Source organism: Colletes gigas, unplaced genomic scaffold (genome assembly GCF_013123115.1).
Source record: "Colletes gigas isolate AHSC1104 unplaced genomic scaffold, ASM1312311v1 Colletes_gigas_Sc00005, whole genome shotgun sequence".
Classification (NCBI taxonomy): Eukaryota; Metazoa; Arthropoda; class Insecta; order Hymenoptera; family Colletidae; genus Colletes; species Colletes gigas.
Genome location: NW_025106634.1, coordinates 7369060 through 7382842, shown reverse-complemented (window position 1 = coordinate 7382842; position 13783 = coordinate 7369060).

Sequence of the window (13783 nt, the reverse complement as noted above, 5' to 3'; positions counted from 1 at the left end):
GGAATTTAGAAATTACGAAATTTCGTAAAATTACCTGTAGACTGTAACCGGTCCCTTAATTGGTTTGGAATGGTGCAGCCATACGATAGATTAACGGTCTTCTTTGGCGAGTCGGGTCCGCGCTAATTGTCTAATCAGATTTGGACACGAAATCCTGGCAAACGACGGGGCGACTGTCTGTTTAGGTATCGAAACGTTTCGGAGCTGCAACGCTCCGGGAATTCCATTTAGCTGGATAAAAGAGAAAGACCAGAACCGATAAATTGGGACGGATGAATTGGATCGCGAAAAGGGAGGGGATAATTAGCAGCGAAATTGGAGATAATTGCAAGGTAAAATCCAATCACAGGGAATTCTTGAATATTCGACGAGCAATCGGATCGCTCGGATGGCCTATTATCGATAAAATAGTTGTGCGGGCTGCGCGTATGATTGCGGCGAGTAATTCGTCCGTGTTCCGCTCGTAACGAGTTTCGGTCAGCGTCGTTGATGATCAAGCAGTTTACAACAGACGGATCGAATGGGTCGACGGTGTCGCGACGCGTCGTAGAAAAAATAAAGGGAACGTGAAATCGTTGATAATCGACGATTAAAAGCGATTCGGAAGGAATTTCGAGGTGTTCGGGAACGGTCGGGATCGATACTCTGTCGAATTCCCTTCGGGTTCCGTTGGAATTCTGCTTAAATTGCATCGAAGGGCACCGAGGGTAATAATTATTCAATCAGATTCCTAATAAACCGCTTCGGGGAGACCGCGAAATTGACGCGGGTTTCGGATACGCAGATACGGAAGAACATCGAAACATCTCGGGGACACGATGCAATCGAGGATTCCATTCGATGCGCAGCGCCGGTCGGGATAGTTGGAAGCGTCGAACCGGGCGAGATAAGGGGAAATAGAGACTCGAGGCAAACAGACTGCTCGAATATTCGATAGACGAGCGGAACTGCCGGCGTTTATCAATTCGGGATATTCCGCGTTGTTCCACGGGTAGACATAGCGCCGCGACGGTCAGTCCTCCTCCAAGATGGATCGCTTCCAACTCGAAACCTCGTCAGACTTTGCCCCCGTCGACTACCTCCTCGAGCCACGTCGGGAATTACTTGGAAACGTCGCGAAATTGTTTTCCCCCTGATTCTCGAAAACAATGGCTACCTCGAAACTTTATTCCCCCGTACATTTGAACCTGGACAATTTTAAACGAAATTAACTCTTTGATTAAGGTTAACCCTTTGCACTCCTATGTCGAGTGTGATTCGACGTCAATTTTTACCTCAGGAGCTCCTTCGTCAAGTCCCACTCAACATTGTTTCAAGTCAAAACCAAAAAGATATTGAAAATTACAGAAAACAACAGTGTAAATAAAACAGATATTTTAACAAGGTAAATTTCAAATAAAACACTTAAAAGCGCTGGGAGCTGCTGGTAACAAAATTAAAATATAATTCAGAGTGCAAAGGGTTAATAAATATTGCAGTATGACGGAGAAATAAAATGGAGGAAACGAGAGCCTCGAAACTTTATTCCCTCGTACTTTGACCAAGACAATTTTAAACAAAATTAACTCTTTGACTAGGAAAACTTTTACACGCCTTGAACGTTCATGGATGTTATATGCACACGGTCAACCCATTGACGCTTTTAGTAGTCAAAGGGTTAAACAGTATACGTCAAGGGGTTAATAAATATTGCAGTTTGACGAAGGAATAAAATGGAAGAAACAATAGCCTCGAAACGTTATTCCCCCGTACTTTGACCAAGACAATTTTAAACAAAATTAACTCTTTGATTATGAAAATTTGTTCACGCCTTGAACACTCATGGGCGTTAAACGCACACAGTCACCTGATTTACGCTTTTAATAGTCAAAGGGTTAAACAGTATATTTCAAGGGGTGAATAAATATTGCAGTGTGACGAAGGAATAAAATGGAAGAAACGATAGTCTCGAAATTTTATTCCCTCGTACTTTAAATGTGACAATTTTAAACAAAATTAACTCTTTGATTATGAAAATTTGTTCACGCCTTGAACACTCATGGGCGTTATATGCACATAGTCACCTGATTTACGCTTTTAATAGTCAAAGGGTTAAACAGTGTACGTCAAGGGGTGAATAAATATTATTATTATTATTATTCATTTATTAACGGGTAATTAAACCCTTTAGTACAACGATGTAATATCTAAGGAACTACAGATGTGGATTTTACATAGTCAAACATTATCGCTTAGTGAACGTAACAAGAATAAATTAATTTACAATACGTTATAATATAATAATATAATAATATTGCAGTGTGACGAAGGAATAAAAAGGAAGAAACGATAGCCTCGAAACGAGCATAAATCGCAGGGAACGAGCTTTTCGACGAGAAATTGTCGACAGTAGGTATTTCTAATTGATAGTAGTCGATTAAACAGCATCGAAACTGCGGGCGAAAGCGCGCGAGAGGTTCGACGGCCGACAAGGCACATTATTGAGCTCGCTGGCGAAAACTAATGGCTCGCGCGAGCCATCGATACGCGTCCTTCTGGCAACTTAAAGGAGCCTCGAGTGCACCGCAAAGCCGATTATTCGCGCCATCCATAACGGCCTTAGAGACCTGGGGGAGAATACGCGCGAACAGCGCGCGATAGACGTACGACCGCGTCCATTGTGCACTATTTAATCGTCTTTGTTGATTTAGTTCCGCGGCTCTTTGCCGCGTCAATATCGCGCTACAATTCCGGCTCGATCGTACGCCACGCCGCGCCGCAACGTTGTTCCCGGATTCCGAACGACATTTGCGCTTTGATATCCGAGCGCGTTAATACCTGGTGCTCGAGAACCGCCGGGTCAACGATCCCTACGAACGTCCAGGAACTCTTTCAACGGAAGCGACAGCCTTCTTGTCGCTTTTCACCGTATAACGATATCGTCGAGCCACCGGAAATGGCTCTTAAAAACCGTGTCAACTATGCGGAGGAGGGTTAAAAAAAAGAAGTGTTTCGAAACTTTAAGGACAGTATTCGGCGAGGGGGCTAAAAAGTCGATATCCCCGCGAAAAGATTAACTTTTTAACCTCTATGTTGATTGGACGTTTTTTACTCCCCTCGAAAGATCTCTTTTTTTAAACGCCTCTCCGCCTTTCATAAACTACGGTCAGGTTTTGCGTATCGCTGTTGAAAGTTGCTTGGTAAATAAGTCGCCCGGAAGAACGAAAGAGAGTAACGAATAGAGGAAGTTTCCGAGTACCTATGTAGGTTGGTTGTCTCGTAGCATTAGGAACGCGAGCAAACTTACTACACATGTTACTATCTTAACCAAGTTTCGAGTTTTATTACGAGTAATGGACCTGAATTTCTGTCCGCACTGGATCGCCAGATTTCCATAATATCCTTCTCTCTGTCTCTCTCTTTTGCTCGTTAAGAGTTTCCCTAATTCTTCCTTACGAATCGAGCATTACTGCTTCCCTCGCGCGGGCTCTGTTCGCGAAAAATATTCGACGGGTTAGGTTTCAAAGCAAACTTTGAAAATTTGGTTTACCAAACTATGGGAGCATGTTTCTCGTACACGAGCCAGGTCTCCCAGAAATTTCAATGTTGGAGTTCACCGTATATCTGCATAATAAATGCAAACCTGTATGGTTGCACGATCAACTTTCTTAAGAAACTCCAACTTCGCTTTGCTTTTGTTTAGTAACGAGCGAACACACTTGCCTCGCGTCGTTCGCTGACATTTTTGGTAAAACTGACTGTACAAAGTTTCGTTTTAATCATTACGAGAGGTTAGAGCGAACGTTTTTACGGCGGAATAGGTTGGCCAGTATTTAACGGCGATCGTTGTCTCCCAGGTGGAAAAGAGCTGCGCGCGAAACATCCTAAACAAATGTTGGCAGACGCTGATCAAATATTGACGCTAGCTAGCCTTCTGGCCCACAGAAAATGTGAATATTTAGCGAGAAGACGGTAATATTACAAACACCTCGAGGAAATGCCAGGGAAGGAAATATCGCGTGAACTACCGATAACAACTTCAGACGCGCTGTACGATTTTCCGATCAATTTTAAATTCGAGCAAAGCCAAACTTTGAATTTTTTTTATCGAAGAAGGAGACAACTAATCGACTGATTAATAGCCCAGAGCACAGTCTCGAAACTCACCGTTTCGATCGAATTTGCTAAAACAACTGCACGCTGCCGCGTATAAAACTCTATTAGCAACGACGTAACCAAAATAGCTTGGGTAACGATGTTCGCAATTACATTAACAAGTACGATACATTTGCCTCCGTTTGGCAAACTATGTGGAATTTAAAAATTTTTCGAAAATACACGAGGAGGCACCCGTTAATATTCGATTAAGCACGAAATTACCCGACGTTATTTTTCCTCGGTAAAGACTTGAAATTCGCGCGAATTCGTTTCCCTTCTACCGCGACGATATATTTTTTGTCGTTACAGTGCTGGAGAGATTTCTCGCGGTTAAACGCGTCGTAAAAATCGGACCCGACAAGTAGTCAAAGAAGAGACGAATCAACGGTATCATTCGGGGCAATCGTTCACGGGTCTGACATAAATTCCCGCGAAAAGGACAGGGCGGGCGAAGTATGGTCGGAAAGAGCTTTGGAAAGAGTTATTTCAGCGTGTCTCTTTCGCTGTCCGGACGTCATTGTTGAGATAAGCCAGCAACGATAGCCCGCGGCGGTCGCAAATGCAGGAAAAGCGGCCTTAGTTGGCCACGTCCCGTGGGAATTCACGGTAGGGATACGGTCTCCGGGATCCAGCAGCCCCCGACGAACGTGGTCGCCTCGAGAATGAACTCGATTCTTCTTCGGGGTTGCTTGAGCTCGCCGTTCTCTCTCGCGCTCGGCCGTGCTTCCATCAGAAAAGACGGTCTCCCCAGCGACCTCATCCTATTCGATTCCCTACCCACGGTCCTCGGATTTCGTGCTATTTGTAGCGATGGCCATTCAATTCCCCCTCTCTTTTTTTCTTACTTCCCGCTCTGTACCGTTAAAGTTTTCGTGCAATTTACTCGTACGAATATCGAGGCGCGTTTCCAAGATCGCGGAAAAATCTAGCCGGGACTTAACGGTACCTCGGAAAGTTCCCGGGAGCTCGAAAGTTTTCGATAACGCGAGAAACGGGCCCAAGAACGATAACAGAGATAGACGTCGAAATTAACGTTACCGGTTCGCGGTAGTACAGAATCAAATTGGCCGGACAGGTCGAACGGAAAGAGTTCCCGTCTACCTCGTCTGCTTTACGACCTACTTTCCACCGTCGAATCGAATCCGTAGATCGAGTAGTGTGACACGGTTTTAGTAATTTCGAACTCGTCGCTAACTACTTAGCAACATCGACGCTCTAATGCACAACGATTACTTTTCTGGCCGCGTTTCCCCCGATGCGACGAGATATGCACGGATACGTAATGGCGGGCAATTTACCACCGTAATTTTCACCGCTCGAACGCTGAACGGTTTTTAAACACGCGTCTCGTCGCGTTTCTTGGCGCGTTCCTCTCCGTTCATCTCGCACGTTGCAATAAAATAGACGGATAAAATGACAGATCGAGATCTCTGAAAAGACACTCGGGGACAGAGGAGAGCAAAAGTGTTTTCTCTGCGCGGGATCGCATTTTACACGGCAGCATCTGTTCCGGTCAGAACGATAGGAGTTAATTAACGATCATCCGGGTAAAAAGCAGCCTGGCCAGAGTATTTCGACGAACGGCCGCAAACCGAAACGCTGAAATATCCCGCGAGCGGAGCACCGGCTCAGAATTAACGACGGTCCTCGGCCGACTTGGGCGTTAACACGAGCCCGGAATGAAATACTGCCGGCCAGGTGAAATTTAACTGCTCGTACGACAACTACGCGATCGCGGGAACGCTTCCATTCGCGACTCGTCGACGCCTTCGCCCGATTAAAATTGATCGATAGGTACGAACGCTCGAAAACAAGATCCGTCGAGCCGGTAATCGACGAGATTTTTTGGGCCAAATTTACGCAATAGGATGGAAATCGTGACCGGGGTTTATTATCGGTATTGTTTCCAGGGCCATAAGTCTCCCGCAGAAACATAGAAATCCCTCGCTTCATTATTCGTTCGAGTTATGAATCGCTAACGGATGTTTCCGACGATCGTATTATAAACCCCGTCATAAAGAGTATTTTCTCTGAAAGGTCTGTTAATACTGGTAAAAAAATTGACGATCGAAGCATCGAAATGATTCAAAGTAATATTTACTATTCGAGACTGGTGTTTGCAGCGTTGGGGGAAAAAATAGAGGATTTGAAATTTATGTAATTTTTATTTGGACGATCTGTTTGCGAGCGCATCGATCGTTGACGCGCGGCTCCCCAACGATACAAAATTAAATACGACGCGATCTATTATTCGACGTTTGCGCTTCTCCGTTATATTCCAGCGTCGCTCGTGCGATTTATCAAATATACTTTTACATAACGCGTCGGTACACGTTACGCGCGAACATTTCGCGACCGAAAATCGTTAAACGCCGGACGAATTTCAGCTGGGAGACGTGCGGAATTACAGTATATCGACGGTTCGTCGATAAACGACGGATCGATAGCCGAGTATAGATCGACCTGGCAACGATTATTAGTTATTAGCGTTTCGCGTGGACGTCCCTTAATAAATTCCAGAGTAGCTACAACCGGAATAAATCTCCTTACTCGACGCACGTGTGCCTTCGATTCCCCAACAGTCGCGTACGTCGGGTAAACATTGTAAGAGGATGAAATTCATCCTCTTATCGGTCAGCTTGAGCTGATTACCAGCCAAACGGTACACATCGTAAAGTTCAGAGGGAAAGCTCGGCCAGAGCCGATCTCGTGTTCCTGGCGATTTATTAAACTCTCCTCCAACGCCGTAAACAAAAGCACAGTTTCATCAAACTGGCAACTCGCGCGCCGCGGGCACGGAACGTTCGTTCATCGATTCGTTTGCGCGACAACCGGCGAAGAGAAGGCGCGAAAAATCAATCGATCTGTCGTTGGTTTCCTATCGCGCGTAATCGGTCGAATTAAGTCTCGAGTACTACGCGCAAACTAACGTAGCTCGTTCTATTTCGCGAGATCGATAGTCGCCGGCACGCCTGCGTGTCAGCAATCGACGTCTAATGGCAATAATTAATCGATACCGCGGGTATATCGTACGACTTCTCGCGGCTCTATTTAAATTCCGCTCGCTAAAATCGTTGGATCGTTTCGAGACGAAGAGCCGACTCTATCCATCCGCGTCGTAATTTCGCAGTTTTCCAATCGCGTATTTTCCCATTACGGCCGGGCTCGTACACCCTACGGAATTTATTCGATAACGTTTACCTTTCCTCTCATCTTCCGTCAGTTTTTCTCTGTTCTGTGACTTTCGGGTTCGCTCAAACGGACCAAAATCGGATTTCCTCCGCGGCCCCGGCAATCCGAACGGGAGAAAAAAGAAGGACCGCGACGGAGCAATTTGTTCCGGACGCGATTACGAGATTATTCACCCGTTCTAATTGGCGGAATCTTCTTAGGACCCCGCGGCGATGGCTGCGTCGGCGTCGGCGTCGGCGTTGGCGGTGGCTATTTCAATTTTCCAGAAGCCGGTCGAGAAGGGCGGACGCGATAACCGGATGAAATTCGGACGGACAGCGTCGGTCGGTTCGCGTCGGTGTAGCGAGCGAGCCGTACACGGCGTAAATTGCAAATTAGCTTAAGCCGGTTCTGATAGGGTTTACGCTGGCTGGCTGACTGCGAGCCGACGTGACGAACAGTTTCAAGAATCGTACGCGCGCGTAGAACGACGGAGGAGCTCGAGCTCGCGTTTTCAAGCGTTCGTCAACGCGCGCGGAGCGACGGGGATCACCAAGCTGGAAGAAAACAATGGAAACCGCTGTAACCGGAACCGGGAATCCGTGCTAGCGCTATTAAACGATCGAGCGAGTACTGCTTTTCATCGTTCCTGTTGCACGACAGGCGTTGGGGATCGCGAGCATCGAAAAGAGTTTACGAACCGACAGCTTTCGAGTGAAATCGCATCGATGGTCGGAAGTGAGTTGAGGGCTGGTTCTACATGAACAAAAATAAGAATAGAATTTGGTATAACGTTATCTCATTCGGTGCTTCGTGTTCGAGAACATCGATTTTTAAGTTTGTTCGACCATGCAACTCGTTAAATACGATCGGAGGGTAGGTGCAGAAAAAAAATATTTCGAATCGTTCTGGAAAAATTATTTTCAGCTGCAGGGGTCAAGTACAATCACTTTTGGTCATTACACATACCCTTGAATTCCTACGCACTTTCGAGAAAAAAATTCTTTACCGAAGATGTCTGACCATACGTTGACATGTTTCCCTGAAATTTTTCAGCGAAAAAAAAATTCTCAAATCGTTCTAAAAAAATTATAGTTAGTTGCAGGGGTCAAGTACAATCATTTTTGGTCATTACACATACCTTCGAATTCCTACGCACTTTCGAGATAAAAATTCCTTACCGAAGATGTCTGACCATACGTCGACATGTTTCCCTGAAATTTTTCGGCGAAATAAAAAATTCTCAAATCGTTCTAAAAAAATTATTCTCCCTTATGGGTGTCAATTACATTCACTTTAGGTGAATACATATATCCACGAAATCCTACTCAGTTTCGAGAAAAAAATTCGTAAAGTTGCCTAAATTTTCGGCGAAGAAAAAAATTCTCAAATCGTTCTAATAAAATTCTTTTCCGCTCTGGGGGTCAATTACAATCATTCTTGGTGAATACATATATCGTCGAAATCCTACTCAGTTTCGAGGAAAAAAATTCTCAATGGTAGAGAGGCAACACGGGAAAAGGATCCAGGGAATTTTATCGACGCGAAAAACAAGGATAGAAAGAAGTTATAGCGTAGATAGGAAGGCGTGCCCGATTGGAGAACTTTACGAACTAAGCAATGGAGGTGTAGGATTCACCTTTGCGTCGTATCGAGCAAACCAGATTCGTCGAGGAATGGGGTGTAAATCGAATTTACGGGCAGAAGAGGAGAATCGAAGACACGAGTTTCGTTCACATTGCGCGCGGAACGATATAGTTTTGTTTAGACAAGAACGGTAGACAGAAGTTGCGTAATCGAACAGGAAGTGTACGTATAATCGGAAGAGATAGTTTAACGGTTGATTTAACCCTTGCACGAGACTCGGTAATTTTTGTTAAGAAAAAGAGCACTTTCTAAAAGGTAACTTCGATACGTGTTCGCGACAATAAAGGCTCTCCTCTTCGCCTTGGCTCTCCGTCGATTGGCTTTTCTAAATACCGACGATCGTCAAACATCGAGTGCTAAAAAAAAATACGAGGGTAACGCGAAAGAGGTTCTTTGACAGTTGTCTTTAGTTTGGACGAGCATCGTCTCGAGCATCGAGGAAAAATGAATCGCTTGTGCTCGTATCGATAAAAATTTTCCAAGTTTCGGCGAGAAACGCGTAAACCCATCGGAACCGATTGGAAATCGCCTTCTGCAACGACGACCGCCCGTGAGTTTATAGTCGATAAGGTGCAGTCGATAGCGAGAAAGGGGCTGATTACGAGCCGAAAACTCTCGCTGCGTCGGATCGATGGATGGAAAACGCGAGTGCCGATCGGAACGAGGCCGAGCATAATGCATCGTTAAAGGTGGAACGGTAACGGGGGATACGGAGGACCGTATAAACGAAAGGCTGAAGGTAACCGAGCGACGAAGAGGCCGTGGAGTATCCGGGACGCGTCACCGGGGAGAGTGGTTTTCGAAATTAACTCGAACTCGTGAGAAACGAAGAAAAAAGATCGAATAACTGTTGGAGGATATAGAGGGAACAGGACGTTGTCAGGAGTCCGAAAATAAAACACCTCCCACTCTTAATAACTGTGATATATTTAAATAAATCGCATATACTAGTAGGGCGCGCGAGGGTGTACGTGACAATCCTCGTCAAAGTCTTCGCTGTAACTAATTTTTTGAGTGAGCTCGTGGAGTTTCGGAAAGTCGACAAAGGCAAACTGACACGTGCCCTCTTTCTCGATTCTCCGAAGCTGCCCGAAGTAATTTCGGACCGCCTCGTGGGAGTCGAGAGAGGAAGGCTCACATTTGCCTTCTCGCTCTTGAACAACTAACATTCGACCTCACGTCAACGGCATACGATTCCAAGTCTCGACTGCCCAGGTATTCTTTACTTTCCGCCCTATGTAGGCGCGCATAAGCAAAGTACTATAATGAAACAAAATTTTGTGAAATTTTCCTTACGGAAGTACACCGTTTAAGTCCCCCTGATGAAATTCTTTTTTATTATTCTTATGTATGAGCGTACATATGTACATCATTTCAGATATCACTTCTGATATATCTGACAACGTATAACCATTGCTACTGGCTACTGCCAGTCTCTCGCAGCCTTTGCAGGCTTCTGCTGGCCTCTGCTAACCTCTGCCAGCATGTGCTTGCTTCTGCCTGCCTCTGCTGGCCCCTGCTGACCACTGCTGACCACTCTTGATACTTCCGACAACGTGTAACGATTACTACTGGCTACTGCCAGCCTCTCCCAGCCTCTGCTGGCCTCTGCTGACCACCGCTTATATTTCTGACAACGTACAACGATTACTACTGACTTCTGCCAACCTCCACTGGCCTCAGCTGACCACTGCTGACCACCCCCGATGCTTCCGACAACGTATAACGATTACAACTTGCCACTGCTTGCCTCTGCTGGTCTCTGCTTGCCACTCCTTGCCACTGCTGGCCCCCGCTGGCCTCTGCTGACCACTGCTGACCACTGCTGACCACCACCGATGCTTCCGACAACGTGTGATGATTACTACATGTTACTGCTTGCCCCTGCTGTTCTCTGCTTGCCTCTGCAAGCCTCTGCTGTCCCCTGCTGACCACTTCTGACCACTGCTGACCACTGCTGACCATTGTTACCAACTTCTGACATGATGTAAAAGTATTCAAGCCTTGTATAATGTAAATCTATAGCAATAAATAATATAATTTAACAGAATTCTATGTGTTCTCTTCACTTATACCTTTCCTTTCCTCTCCAAATCATTGCCTTAGTTTTAAGAGACCGTTTTTCCGGTTAAAATTGGATTCCCAAAGTGTCCAGCTCTCGTACTTGCTGCCAAAATCGAAAATTAACTTTTAAACTTTTTTTTCTATAACCGTCACTCTCGTGCCTGTTGGCAAAATCGAGAATTCATTTTTTTCGTCAAAAAATTTTTGCTCGAAAATTTCGCCGATTTCCCAAAAAGTCCTGAAACAGCTGGAATGGCCTGAAACAACTGGAAAGGCCTGGAACAGCGGGAAAGTCCTGAAACAGCTGGAAAGTCCTGAAACAACTTGAAAGTCCTGAAACTCCTTGGAATTTTTGAATCAGTTGGAAAGTCCTGAAACAGCTGGAAAGTCCTGAAACTCCTTGGAATTTTTGACCAGCTGGAAAGTCCTGAAACAGCTGGAAAGTCCTGAAACAGCTGGAAAGTCCTGGAATTTCTTGGAAACGCCGAAAATTCTTGGAAACCCTGAATTTTTAGCAAAGTTCTGAGTTTCAGGACTTCCGAGGTGTGTCAGGACTTCCTAGTGGGTTCAGGGAAACCTAGGAGTTTCAGGGAGCCTTATAACTAAGGTAATGACTTGGAGAGGAAAAGAAAGGTAAAAAATGATGAGAACACATAGAATTCTTTGTAATTATATCATTTATTGCCATAGATTTACATTATACAATGTTTTAATACATATATATCATGGCAGAAGTTGTTAATAAGGGTCAGTAGTGGTCAGCAGGGGTCAGCAGTGGTCAGCAGGGGACAGCAGAGGCTTGCAGAGGCTTGCAGAGGCAAGCAGAGACCAGCAGGGGCAAGCAGTAACATGTAGTAATCGTCACACGTTGTCCTAAGCATCGGTGGTGGTCAGCAGTGGTTAGCGTAGGCCAGCAGTGGCAAGGAGTGGCAAGCAGAGACCAGCAGGGGCAAGCAGTGGCAAGTTGTAATCGTTATACGTGGTCGGAAGCATCGGTGGTGGTCAGCAGTGGTCAGCTGAGGCCAGCGGAGGTTGGCAGAAGTCAGTCATAATTGTTATACGTCGTCAGAGATATAAGTGGAGGTCAGGGGAAGTCAACAGAGGCTGGGAGAGGCTGGCAGTAACCAGTAGTAATCGTTACACGTTGTCAGAAGTATCAAGGGTGGTCAGCAGTGGTCAGCAGGGGAATGTCGTTGTTCGATGACCTGGCCTGCTTGGCCATGCCATCCCTTCGCCACTTTCCCTTTTTCCAGTACGGAACAAGACACAAGGTTTTTCCTGTACCCTGTCCTCTCCATTCTAAAAAGGCTCCGTTAGCCTCCTTCGTAACGTTGAACTATCCGCCGACTGTAGCGTTTCCTATGTCAGGAGCAGAAAGAGGGAACCAGAATCTCCGGCGTATCGGTCCCCGTAAAGTTGCCCGTATCGCGCGGGAATCCAGGAGCTCGATTCTCTTGGCCGGCCTAGTATGCCGACGCACAAATCTTCCCCCCTCGGGCTGGACCAACTATTTAAACGGATCGGTTCGTTTCCGGGGTCACCGGTGCGCCTCGTAAATCCTCCGTGGCTCGAGACACCCGCCTGAGGAGGGGTGCCTGGTGCCGAGAGCGAGAGAGAAAGAGGAATATCCATCGGCGTATTAAGCGCGCGTTATTCAACGTAAACAACGATAAAATTAATCTTGGCAGGCCGCGCGCGATCGTCAGCGACCGCGTTCCCGCGCGGGGCTTAAAAAACTATCCGCCACGAAGTACCGATCGAGAATTGCGTCAGAGGAATAGCCGCTGGCCCTGGTAGTTTAACAGAGGGAACGCCAGAAATTTGGAGATTCCGGTGTAAAGCGAGCATCGGTCCAACGGCCGCGAGCGACGATTAAACGACCGCCGGTTAACAAAAACTGGAATTTTTTTTCACCGTACCGCGAGAGCTATTTCTCGCGGGACGCGAGGGGGGCGGCGGACGATCGTCGCGTCTGCATGTATCATCAGGGATACAAATTCGCCGGTCGACGTTTCAACGGGAATTTCGGGATCGTTCCGAAATTATTCCGCTGCGAGTGGAATTACGATACGTCGATTTATATCGAGGGCGCCGGGGATTTAACTGCTTCCCAACCTATGCTATCCACCCGCCGAACGCTAGCATCGACCTTTTCAACCGCGCTGGAAAATCCTATTACGAGTCCTTAAGAGGTATTCTGCCGTGTAAACCTTTCGAAATATCGTTTCTTTTTTTCACATTTATCCCGTCGAACGGCTACGTACATGCATACGCGATATCCTGCGTCTCGCGTGTAAAAAAAACAATGGCGAGAGTACTGTTTCGCGATAGAAATTGTACCAACGACGCGCCATAGAATTCGTGATCCCCTTTTCTCACAAAGACACCGCCGCTACTCTTTGAATTACGTTCGCGCTTATCGTTTTGCAAACTGGAGCGCTCGTAAAAAGGGTTCCAAGGGAATAAGTGTAAAAAACTGCTTCCATTCGCGGCGAGCGTTCGATCTTTGCGATGTTTAGCGTCGAAAGGGGAACAAATTGTGCAGAACCGACGCCAGTAAAGGTAAGACGAAAAACCACCCTTATTGTTTCATTTGTCGAAACGATCGCTACGAGGTTGTAACTATTGTTTCGAAATACTCTCTGCACCGTAGACGGGAAGGGAAGTCTTTGTTTCGCAAATCATCTACCTAATAGACGGCGTCCCGTATAATACGCGTCATTAATTTTCGAAACTCCAGCTCGTTTCCCTTTGTCGGTTCGCA